Source organism: Leucopleurus acutus (genome assembly GCF_964270905.1).
Source record: "Leucopleurus acutus genome assembly, chromosome: X".
Lineage (NCBI taxonomy): Eukaryota > Metazoa > Chordata > Mammalia > Artiodactyla > Delphinidae > Leucopleurus > Leucopleurus acutus.
Window position 1 is genome coordinate 27,750,290 of NC_139148.1, and position 13,626 is coordinate 27,763,915.

Consider the following 13,626-nt stretch of genomic DNA (forward strand, 5'->3'; position numbering starts at 1 on the left):
AATATAATTATAACTTATTAAGATTATGATATAATGCCAGATATCTTACATGTATAAGCTTACTTATTCCTCACAACAAATCTATGAGGCAGGTGTCACGCTCATTTTCCAAAAGAGGAAGATGAGGATTGGAAAAATGTAATATCTTGCCCAAGATTACACAGCATACTAAATACTCGAGCAAGGATTTGAACCATGCCTTTTTATACTGAGCTGTCTGCTTTCATGTACGCTTGTTTTTTTTTCTTATGACAGATACAATTTCTTATCATAAGGTTCATTCTCATTTATCATATTATACCAACCAGTCTCCTTGCTATTCCTGGAACGGCATATTCCCATCTCAGGGCCTTGGCACTTAACTGGTCCCTCATCCTGGCTTCTTTCCTCCAGATAGTAGCATGTTTCCTTCCTTTACTTCACTATAGCTCTGCTCAGATATCACACTTTCAGCCTTCTTCCCTAACTACCCTGTCTAAAATACCATTTCATTTCCCTTTCTACCTTGATTAGTTTTTCACAGCACTTCTTATCTGATATTTTATTGTGAATTTCTTTGGTTACTGTTTGCCTGCCCTGCTAAAATGTAAATTCCACAAGAAAGGGACCTTATTTTGCTTGTGGCTGCGTGCCTGGTACCTACAACAAAACCTGGCACAGAGCTGGTCAACAAGTATTGGCTGAAGGAGAACAAAAATGAATGACCACTGAGATTTACCCTAAAGATTTCAAACTTTCATATATACAAAAGTAGTCTATGAGTGAAGTGAAACCACATGGACAAAGGCTGATGGGGCCTCAAGTAATGCTGTAGAATTTGTGTGTGTGTGTGGTGAAGAGTAGACATTTAGAAAAACTACCTGAGCTGTATTCATGAAGTTTTGGAAGAACAGACTAACGGAGTAAAGAAAAGGTAATCTGCCCCTAGGTTCTTCAGAACCATTTTTTTTTTTAGATTCTATATATATGTGTTAGCATATGGTATTTGTTTTTCTCTTTCTGACTTACTTCACTCTGTATCACAGATTCTAGGTCCATCCACCTCACGACCAATAACTCAATTTTGTTTCTTTTTATGGCCGAGTAATATTCCATTGTATATATGTGCCACATCTTCTTTATCCATTCATCTGTCGATGGACACTTAGTTGCTTCCATGTCCTGGCTATTGCAAATAGAGCTGCAATGAACATTGTGGTACATGACTCAAAGACGCAGACATAGAGAATGGACTTGAGGACACGGGGAGGGGGAAGGGTAAGCTGGGACAAAGTGAGAGAGTGGCATGGACTTATATATACTACCAAATGTAAAATAGATAGCTAGTGGGAAGCAACCGCATAGCACAGGGAGATCAGCTTGGTGCTTTGTGACCACCTAGAGGGGTGGGATAGGGAGGGTGGGAGGGAGACGCAAAAGGGAGGAGATATGGTGATATATGTATAGCTGATTCACTTTGTTATACAGCAGAAACTAACACATCATTGTAAAGCAATTATACTCCAATAAAGATGTTAAAAAAAAGAAAATGAAAAAAAAATAAAGAAAAGGTAATCTATGGAACACTTGGGGACAAAAATAACAAGGAAGGGAATGAAAGGCACTGACATTGTTTAGACCACAGAGTTGGGAAAATGGTTAACTGTATAAGGAGGAATGCTCAAGTTAGGGTGAGGAGAGCAGATGACTGGCATTGAGGGGATCTCAAAGCTAGGTCTAACTGGGACAGACAGCAGGCATCCACTTCGAGTTCTCACAAAGAGGAATACTACGTTCAACTGACTCCTGCATTTATCACACACATTTAAAAAATTCTTATCACTATTGGAAGTAAGTTTATAAATACTTCAGAGGTGAAGTTTTCTTTGTATTTTTGGCAAAGGATGAGATAAATCGGTGTTCATGCACAACCATGACTTCAAGGAAATGGGCATAAGGAGATGAATGAGATAAGTAGAGATAAATGCTAGTAGGTATGTAATGGTTTGACAAGCTTGACAAGAAAAGGTTTTCTGAATCCCAGGTTAAAAATAAAAGCCCTGAAGTGATAAATGAATTTGTCACCTTTTCAGATTCTCCATTTTCTCTAAGTGATCCTCCTCTACAAACACGTGCTTTAAAAATACACAATCCACCATAGCAGTGGGAATATATACAAGATCTAGAAGTGAAAATGATGGGTCAAAGTGATTGACAGTTCACATCAGATACCACTGAGAGTTTTCACAGTTCTTTACATCTTTCGGCCCAAGGACTCAAAAATGTTGCTTGAATGAACTGGAAAATGGAAGGAGTTGGGCTTTAGTGATCACCGAGAATTAACTGGGTGAGGTTCTGCACTTGGGCAGCACTCAGGTTTTTAGGCAGAAAATCTTTTTTTTAGTAATGTTTGTATTCTTACTGAAGAAGTCTTTACAATATATCCTATCACTAACAAAAAGGAATTCTCTCACTTTGAGTTGTACTGAGTACCTTGATGAAAAGTGAAAATATACAATGTTTCTCTATAAATTACTTCCCTTAAATAGTTCATTACTTTCCTAGTTAAGTGTATTTCCCAAATCAGATTCTGCTAGTTTCTTAATAAAAGAAAAACATTTCTATTTTTAATTAAAATAATTATATAATTGTATGAACCAGAAGAAACATATCACAGGAGATTATACATTTTAATAAAATAAGTGGGTCCAGAAATGTCTTTATAATCTTGATTATATTTACCTTTAGAGTAATACCAAATGTGACTAGTCATTTTCAAACGAACATATGTGTATTTTCTTTCTGCCTAAACCAAATATTCTATGAATCCAAAACAGGCTTCTAGGGAGTTACTTCAGTCTATAGAAAATACTATTTTCTCTCTATGCCAAGTGGGATGATATCTATTATAATAAGAAAATACAAATTGTACAAACACAGTGCCTACATTCCAGAATTACTACATAATTGAAAATAAAATGTAACCACCATGTATGCCATTTATTTAAACCAAAGTTACCTATGCTTAATTTGAAATCATTTTGACAACGTTAATAAATGAGAGCTTTGAATTGGCTGCTCTTTAAAATGTACAATAAGCCTACTAAGTGTGCAGCTGTACTACTCATATGTGAATGTGCTATATGGTAAGAACAGAAATTATTGACTACAGTGCAAAACTTATATTCTATGAGGAATAACTTCTTAAAAGAGCATCTGTTAGAATCAGTATCACAAAAATTTTAAAGATAAATTAGATGTTTTAAAGCCTCTTAAAACTGCTTTACCACCTAGGCTTTTTCAATCTACCTATCTTTTAAAACCTTTGTGTCCGGGGCTTCCCTGGTGGCGCAGTGGTTGAGAATCCACCTGCCAGTGCACGGAGCACGGGTTCGATCCCTGGTCCAGGAAGATCCCACGTGCCGCGGAGCAACTAAGCCTGTGCGCCACAACTACCAAGCCTGTGCTCTAGAGCCCGTGAGCCACAACTACTGAGCCCACGTGCTGCAGCTACTGAAGCCCATGCACCTAGAGCCCATGCTCTGCAGCAAGAGAGGCCACCGCAATGAGAAACCTGCACACTGCAATGAAGAGTAGCCCCCACTTGCCACAATTAGAGAAAGCCCGTGCACAACAATGAAGACCCAACACAGCCAAAATAAATAAATTAATTAATTAAAAAAACCCCAAAAAACCTTTGTGTCCTAAACAGACACATAGATCAATGGAACAGAATAGAATGCCCAAAAATAAATCCATGCACTTATGGTCAATTAATCTATGACAAAGCAGGCAAGAACATACAACGGAGAAAAGACAGTCTCTCCAACAAGTGGTGTTGGGAAAACTGGACAGCTACATGTAAAATAATGAGATTAAAACATTTTCTTACCACCACATATAAAAGAAACTCAAAATGGATTAAACACCTAAATGTAAGACCAGAAACCATAAAACTCCTAAAAGAAAACATAGGCAGAATACTCTCTGACACCAATCGTAGCAGTATTTTTCTGGATCTGCCTCCTAAGGCAAAGGAAATAAAAGCAAAAGTAAATAAGTGGGGCTTGATTAAATTTAAAAGCTTCTTGCACAGCAAAGGAAACCATTAACAAAATGAAAAGCCAACCTATAGAATGGCAGAAAATACTTGCAAAGAATAGAACCAATAAGGGGTTAATATCCAAAATATATAAACAGCTCATACAGCTCAACATCAAAAAAAAAAAAACAATTAAAAAATGGGCAGAAGACCTGTGTAGACATTTTTCCAAAGAAGACATGCAGATGGCTAAGAGGCACATGAAAAGATGTTCAACATTGCTAATCATCAGAGAAATGCAAATCAAAACCATAATGAGATACCACCTCACACCTGTCAGAATGGCTATCATCAAAAAGAACACAAGCAACAAATGGTGGTGAGGATGTGGTGATAAGGGAACCCTCGTGCACTGTTGGTGGGAATGTAAATTGGTTTAGCCACTATGGAAAACAGTATGGAGGTTCCTCAGAAAAACAGAACTACCATATGATCCAGCCATTCCACTCCTGAGTATATGTCCAAAGAAAACGAAAACACTAATTCAAAAGATACATGCACCCAACTGTTCACAGCAGCATTATTTACAATCACCAAGATATGGAAGGAACTGAAATGGCCATCAACAGATGAATGGATAAAGAAGATGTGAGATGTGTGTGTGTGTGTGTGTGTGTGTATAATGGAATATTACTTAGCCATAGAAAATAATAAAACTCTGCCATCTGCAACAATGGCGGATGGACACAGAGTATTAATGCTTAGTGAAATAAGTCATACAGAGAAAGACAAATACTCTATTTTATCACTTATATGTGAAATCTAAACAATAAAATGAATGTATATAACAAAACAGAATCAGACTCACAGATGCAGAGAAAAAACTAGTGGTTACCAGTGGAAAGAAGGAAGGAGGGAGGGACAAGATAGGGGTATCACTAGTTTTTGTACTACTATGTAACAAAATAGATAAGCAACAGGATACATTGCACAGCACAGGGAAATATAGCCATTGTTTGTAATAACTTTAAATGGAGTATAATCTATAAAAATAATGAATCACTATGTTGTACACCTGAAACTAATATTGTAAATCAACTATACTTCAATAAAAAATAATGAAAAAAATTTTAAAAAAAACTTTGTGTCCATTAGGGGAAGTATAAATTCGGTAACTTCTCTAAATTAACTCAAATAAAAACGCTCTGATTTTCTGGATATGCCTGTAGAACAGTGTAACAGAACATTCCTGTAGTGTGCTCTGACACGTCTTCATGTGAATAATATGAATCATGTGTACACCTTTTGTCTACATTGCCTTGGGCTGCCTTCTTGATCACACTATGACTGATACTTCTTTTCAAACGGATAAATACTTTTAAAAGGAAGTGTGGGTTAGACACATGCACACATAAAGAAATATCCTAAAGTGGTAGTTTAAATTTCATGCTATGCTTATTATCCGACTCCATCACCATGAAGAGACACAAACTTGATAGTATGATGAAAAAACAACTCCATAATTTATGGATGTGCATTCTTATAGCAAAAATGCCTCTTGGGAACTTAGATATAATTTCTATTTCAAGTATATATTTAATATAAGGAAAAAATAAAAATAGACTACCTGCTATACGATTAAAATATAGGTATAATGATACTATTTTATTTTATAGGCATTTTTTAAAAATAAATAATTTAGAAAACCAAAAGATAAGGCCTATTATTATGATGTCAAATATATGGAGTGCTGAATTTAGAATAATTTTTTCTTGGAATAGAGTAGACATACAAGAACGGTTGACATGAATGAAAATACAGAAGATTGGTCCCTTTCAAACTGCTCAATAATGATATATAGAATCTAGTGATATATAAGTTCTAGTTTGCAAGTGAACTAGGATAATTAAAATCTATTTAAAATATTTTCACATGCTTATGAACAAAGATGATCAAAGTATAGAAACTATGGGTCTCATAACTTGGACAGCCCTGGAAAAGTTAAGAAAGGCAAGTATAAGAATTTTATTGATATCTGACACTTGCAGTACCAGACTATGGTCTTCTTCCCAAGCCAGTCAGATCTCCCTTTGCCACAAGGGAACCACAGATAGAAGGTACAAGCACCCCTTGCTCTTTAAACTCTGGGTCTTTGTATTCACAGGACAAAATCCGATGCGGCTGTCTGCCCACTGCAATGGTAGTCATGAAATAACCTAAATATACTTTTTGAAATGGTTTGGGAAAAGTAGTAAGAAAAAAAGAATGTTCCTGAGACTTTTAGTCTCAGGCAGCAACATTTTCTTTTCTACAAGTGAAGCACAAAAGTATGAAACACAGAATGGGGTACTAGCAAAATAAGCTTTCATAGTTAGGCAGCCATCTAAGTGTGGAACTTGAGCAGGTAAATTCCCCCAGGTAAACAATCTTTTTTTTTAACTGGTCTTCTCATTTAGATATTCAGAATCAAGGAAAAGAATCAAAAGAAGAATGTCCATTGTGGGATTATATATAAAAATGGGGCATCAGTATGACTTGACTACCATAAAAAATCTACAGCATTATACTACTATCTAGAGATGCTTTTCATTTAGCTTTTCATTGGCTTAATCAGGTCATTGAGAAACCTGCTTGAAATTAAGTGGGAAGGTGGGATCAACAGCCATCAAGTTTTATAACATAGCATATTGAAATAAATCTACGGCAGACATTAATTGGGAATGGATGCCAGCAGTAGACCCAAATATCCACAGTATCTTGAGCAGTAGTGGATAAACTATACTTGAAATGGGTTCTTTAATTATGCACTGAAGCATGTCTCCACCAACAAAAAGCAAACCCCCAAAGGCAAGTTAAAATGCCTCTTTCTGGATGAAAGACTTTGGGAAGACTTAGGCAATAAGGAAGAGTCATAAATTTAGAGTTTTGCTTCCTACAGTCTTTCCCCCTTCTCTCTTGCCCATCTCTACACCACTGCCAGAGTTAACTTCATAAAATATTTTAGGAATTTAATTAATTGAAAAAAAGGAGAAATGGATATTCGAACTGAGAGAAGGCATAATAGAATAACGGACTCATGTAACTTAGAATGAAACAAAGTGGTCGATGACTAACCAGCTATCAAATGTAGAATTGCCATGTAGGCAACTTTGACAGATGGCAAGTCAATTTTGGATTGGAGGGTTTCAGCTCCTGGCTTTGTTATGCTCAAAATACTAAGGAGAATAACTATGAGGAACCTATCCCATAAAGTGTGCTGAAACATGGCTGCTTGTAAATTTTATCATTTGGTCCTACTATAGTTTACTAGACCAAAACTGAACAAATTTCTCCCTCAAAAGAGAGAAAAAAAAAGAGAAAGAAATATATAAGAAAAGGTGCATCTCTTCCTCCTTTGGCTCCTTTCACCACTTCTTAGCATGGCAGGCAAATCTCTCAAGAGCATGGCCCAGTCTGTTGTCCCATTACAAAGGTATTGTTGTTCTTGCCCTCTATCAAGCTCCACAAATCACTCTTCAGTCCTGAACATGACCTTGACTTTGTTCCTTCTGCTAGAGGTTCCCTATATTCTAAACCTCTTTAAATCCTTCTCACCTTTTTATTTTATTTTATTTTATTTGCGGTACGCGGGCCTCTCACTGTTGTGGCCTCTCTCGTTGCGGAGCACAGGCTCCGGACGCGCAGGCTCAGCGGCCATGGCTCACGGGCCCAGCCGCTCCACAGCATGTGGGATCTTCCCGGACCGGGGCACGAACCCATGTCGCATCGGCAGGCGGACTCTCAACCACTGCGCCACCAGGGAAGCCCCCCTTCTCACCTTTTAAGCCTTGGTTATAATGGCATCTCTTTGATGAAAACCTCCTGAATTTCTCCCTTGTTGGCATCTAGATATGTGTATCCTTGCTTCATACCTTGCATTTTATCCTGGCTAAAACAGTTATTTATATCTTTGTCCAAGCCCCTCTTCCCAGTTCTGTAAACTCTCTGAAATCAGGAGCTATACCTTATCCTCTCTTAACTCTTTCTTTCTTTCTTTCTTTTTTTAAAGTCTGTTTATCCAAGTCAAAGGGAGAAATTAAATGCACAAAGGGAATAAAAGACTTTCCGCATCACTTAAAAGCCCATGCATAACAAGGCATCATTATTCACACATATCTATAATAAAGTAGTGTGTGTGTGTGTGTGTGTGTGTGTGTATGTGTGTGTGAGAGAGAGAGAGAGAGAGAGAGAGAGAGAGAGAGAGAGAGAGAGAGAGAGAACATGAGAAGAGGGGGAGAGAGACAGAGAGACCACTACTGAAGGGCAAAGGAAATGAGCCAGAGGCACAAGGCAATAGCTCCTTTTTCTACTTAAAAGATCTAGTTACCTGTGCACATTTTTTTCACTTTGGGGAAGTGATTTCTCCTCAAAGAATTCATGAAAAGTGTTTGCTAAAGCTAGAATTAGCTGACTACTCACTGGTTTCCTTACATATCCCTGAGGCCCCATATAGGACATTGCTGATACTATGGAAATGGACTATGGAAGGCTGGACATTTGGTGAGAAAATTTTTTCACTTTGCCCATTCCTTTCTCTGTGTAAAGGGAATGCAACGGGGTGATATATGGCATGTATGCTCTAATAGCCTACTCTCTCTGCAATGCCATTAAAAGAGAGAGAAAGAGACAGCAACAGTGACAAAGAAGAGAGAGACCAAGGAACAAAGAAAATGAGCTGCCGAAGACACAGGAGAGATTTTCTGTTTCTGCTTCTAAAATCCAGTTGCTCTGTGCAAAAAATTGAGGAACTGTGGAAGAAAACTAAGTATGGTAAAAACATCACTATTTTAAAACCACACTAAAGACAGCATTGCAGAGTAGAAGAAATACTGGCCTGGGAGCCCAAGTGCCTGTGCTTCAGTCTCAGAGCTAATGTTAACAAGCTGCTCACTGGAGAAAATCACTTAATTTATATCAGATTAGATGATCACTAACATTCTTTCCAACTCTGAAAAGACTAGGGTTCCACATTCAGGAAAAATGAAGCAAAGTAACTTCATATTTAAATTTAAGATATTATCCCAGGTCTGTAATTATGGCTGCTCTGCAAAAATTAAAGATATTTTCCCAACAATGGTGACATTCAGTTTAACATACTGAAAAACTGTACTTAAAAAGTAAGTGCTATAAGACAGTCTGCCTTGAAACAAGCTATAAGGAAATCTCCCCAATCAGTTTTGGAACATCAGATTTCATTTCTGAGGCAAAACAAGAGCTTCAAATTTTACAGGATTTCTTTGCCAAACTCTGAGGGACCCACAGTTTTTCTGAAGAATGCAAAGACCACCAGTACAGTGATTCTTGGGAACCTAGGAGGTTGCCACACTGGGTTTCAGGCCTGTCTGTTTATAGCTCTCAAGGAAGTCTTTCCTGGTCTCTGGGCTTCAGTGTCCCCATCTTAACAAAAAGAACATTGGGCATAATGATTGAGTGAGTTCCATTAGCTCTTAATTCTCTTCCTTATGTGGCCTATCTAAGAGTAATTTCTCTTTGGCCAAAGAGTGTTTAGTGACCTGCTAAATCAAATAAGAAATTTACATTTCCTCTGAAAAGATCTTTATATTTTATTATATTTATCTTTCACAATAATAGAAAAATAATTTGTGATTGTTTATTACCTTGCCATTTTCTCAGTTTTTGTGAAACAGAACTTGAGCAAGGGGCAGAGAGAATCAGAAATGGAGAAGAACGTGGAATTTGCTTATAAAAATGACAATTTTTATAACTAGAAAGAAGAAGTGGAGGGATAATTACAGGTGGAATAAGAAAGAGAAAGCAAAGTAAAAGCCTAGGCAAGTTCTCTACGGATGTGTGTATCTTTGTGTATCTGTGTGCGTGCGTGTGTGTGTGTGTGCGCATGTGTGTGTTTTTAAGGCCCAAGCATTCTTTTTTCATTTCACTACATTGCTGTATCATAAATGTAAGCTTGGAAAATGTATTAATTTAAGGGAACTGGAAGTCAAAAAGGTCATAGAGGAAGAGAGACCATGGAAATAGTTGGTTATTACTACGTATATGATGCCACGATAACCTCAAGTCTTATTTTTCTTCCAAGTTAAACAAGGTCCTACTGGTTCTGTCCTTTAATCTCTGAGACTGGCTTAGGTAACCTGTTCTTTGTTTTCCACATCTCTCTAAAGTTATGGGATTCACAACTAAACCACACACTCCTAATTTCTGAAAGGCACCAAGTAAATTACTCATATCCACGTAAGAGCTCACTTCATGTCCCTTAAAGAATTTGAAATAATTTGGTTTTATTTCATTGTTTTTCTTTTATACTTCTCAGATTTATGCTAATGATGTTTATTTGGTTTTACCAATTTGATTGTATTATTATTATTTTGATAACAGTTTCATTATTATGATATTAATTCTCTCTGATTTGGTAAAATATCATCAAATCTTTGGTGGGCAGTTCAGTCTTTATTCCAGATTGAAAGGGAAGACCCAACAGAAAGAAAACAGATACATTTATAGAAATTCAACTATCTGGTGATTCAGCAGATATCGTCAAAGACAACTATGCTATGTGTAAAGTTGATTTAGTATAAGAATGGATAACTTAAAGAAGGATTCTAAAATTGGATATTGAATAGTAAAAGTATCTGATTATTCTTCTGTTGTTAATTCAGTCCCTGTCTAAATTACATCCTGTCTAATGTTTCCTTCCTAACATTCTTCGTTCCTTCCATACTTTCTTCCTTCAATTCCTCCTTCCTTCCTTCTATATGTTAAGCACAGTATTATATTCTGAAGATAAATTAGTAAGCAAAACAAAACAGTCCCTGCCTTTATAAAGCTGTCTCTTGAGGAGTAGACCGAATCTAATAATAATAATAATAATAATAAAAACAACAGCAACGTGAATAATTACAAAATCTTATGAATGTTATAAAGGAAACATGATAGAAGAGAAAAGCTCCAAGGAATGGAGGGTACTTAGCAATAAAATACAGATTAATTAATGATTAGAATTGGTTTGTTGTTTGTCTTTTACACTGGAGAAACAGCAATTTTTTTTGGCTAAACGCGCTTAATTTCATTTATACATATGTAAGTAAAGAAACACTCATGCTTTGGAATTATGAATACAGAAAAGAAAAGTTGCCTAGATTAAATATATAAATATTGTGACCCTCTTGTATAAGAATCTTCTAGCTTCATTTTCCTTTCCCTTGTAAGAGGTGACAAAATATGGGACCCTAGAATGAGTGAGGAAGCTCAGATACTAGGTACAAGAAAAAACATTTGCAGGTTCTCTGTTCAGGGATTTTTCCTATCCTGCAAGGGCTAGTGAGTCTTGGATGTGTTTATTTTATTCGCATGTTTATGTTTTTTAGAAAAGCAAATGATAACTAAATTGCTTAAGTTTTATAACATCATTTGATAATCTTAAACAAACAGACAAAAATAGACAAGCATGACTACATCAAACTAAAAAGCTTCTGCCCAGCAAAGGAGACAATCAACAGAATGAAGAGGTAATCTACAGAATGGGAAAACACAGTTGGAAACCATATGTCTGATAAAGGGTTAATATCCAAAATATATAGGGAATTCCTACAACTCTATATCAAAAATATCAAATAACCTGATTTTTAAAATGGGCAAAAGAACTGAATAGACATTTCTCCAAAGAAGACATACAAAGTGAAAAGTTGCTCCACATGACTAAACATTACCTACTGTATAGCACAGGGAACTCTACGCAAAGCTCTGTGGTGACCTAAATGGGAAGAAAATCCAAAAAGGAGGGGATACATGTATACATATAGCTGATTCACTTTGCTGTACAGCAGAAACTAACACAATGTTGTAAAGCAACTATACTCCAATAAAAATTAATAAAGAAATTAAAATAAATGCAAATAGCCACTATGGAAAACAGTATACAACATCGTGCTTATAGTTAACAATACTGTGCTGTATATATAAAAAGATTGGTAAGAGGGTAGATCTCATGTTATATGCTTTTACCACAATAAAAGAACAAATATTTAATAGGAAAGATGTATCTTCTTTCAACATAGGCAGTTCTTTGTTAATGAATTTAATTTTTCAGTGCTGTGTAGGAAATGGTATACCTGACACCACAGGAGGCAGCAAAGGCTGATGTTTGCATCCTCTAGTAAGGGTGGGAGCACCAAAAATACATATAGGAAGAAACACTAAAAATCCAAGGTGACAATATAAGATATGGCACAAGTTGTCTTATAATTAATTGGAATAGACATTAACTTGATATCATATGGCTATGTAGTAAAAACAGGATAAGACCATTGTGAACTAGACTATTGTAGCATGTTTTTTGGACTGTGGTAGATTATGCTGGTCTTTAAATATCAAGAAATGTGAAGAGTAAGAGGGGAATAGAGAGGCCATTCAGGCAGCAGTTGCAACTAAAGCAAACCAGAGGCAAGAAAAAATCCGGGATGTATAAGGACAAAACAACAATAGCTAAGGGTTCACTCAGAGGAAGGGTGGGTGATAAGACTGGATGTGTAAGTTGGTATAGGATGGTAAGAGACTTTAAGTCTGATGTTCAATTTTTCAGATAAATGCTTTTTAAATAGCCGCAGAGATTCAAAAGAGAACCTAAGCAGTTATACACCAAAGCAGGAAAACAAAGCACTCTTGATTGTGTTACATTATAAATTTATATACTATCCATAAGGGTGATGCCACAGGAGGGGGAAATAGCTAGTCTGGAATCTGTCTTCAAATTATGCAATTTTTCTTTGTTTGAAAGAGTTGGCCTGCCTGCTCAAAAGCCATACCTATCAGATCCAGAGATTATTTGCATGGTGATATAATTTGAGGGTCAATTACTTTCATGGGTTAATTTCTTTTCATTGGGTTCACTGATGACCCTAGAAAATTCAAATGGTGACACAGGAATGTAAATGCTTTGTAGAGTTATAAAGCTCCTTTAAGAAAATGGAATGCTTAAGTGAAAATGATAATATATTCAACTTTGGGTGGTTACAATATGCTTTTTAGCAATCACTTTCTAGTAAGAGACCTAGAAAGACTGCTGAATGAATCCTTAACCTGTCGATTATATTGGAAAATCAGTATGTTCTAAGGCTATTGAAAATGTAGTGACCAGTTTACAGGAACTTCATCTACCATCTTTCCCCCAATCTTAATATAGCCATTACTTATCCTCATTTGAAGTACAAGAGGGTAAAGAATGAATTGTGAAAGGGATCCCAGTTCGCTACTTCCTTCAGTGTTATTTTTAATCTTTGAGATAAACTGTAAAGTACTAATTAACCTGAAAGAAAGAACAGCCCTCCAGTGTCACACAGTAATCAGTGGCAAAGTTAATTGGAATTTAGTTCTTTTAACAATTCTATCTTAGCAGTTCTGCAGTGTTCAGAGTGAAAGACAACTTTAATCAATGCTTCGAGTATTTGAGAAAGAGACAAAGAACAGGAGAAGGAAGATCATTTGTAAGTGACTGAAACCTAGTCCTTCCATTCAAGATTTCCTTTCCTTTAAAGTTTCAGGTTTGGAGCTGAAACACTTTTTGAGTAGAGAAGAAACAGAGCTGGATAGAG

At 36.3% G+C, this 13,626-nt stretch overlaps 1 protein-coding gene across 2 annotated transcripts in view; it reads right to left on the bottom strand.

Moving 5' to 3' along the window:
• The window catches only part of DMD (dystrophin), a gene marked incomplete at its 5' end in the record, with an annotated part of 2,126,456 nt that overhangs the window by 972,064 nt on the left and 1,140,766 nt on the right, over positions 1–13,626 (bottom strand). The gene's annotated exons all lie outside the window — the stretch shown is intronic.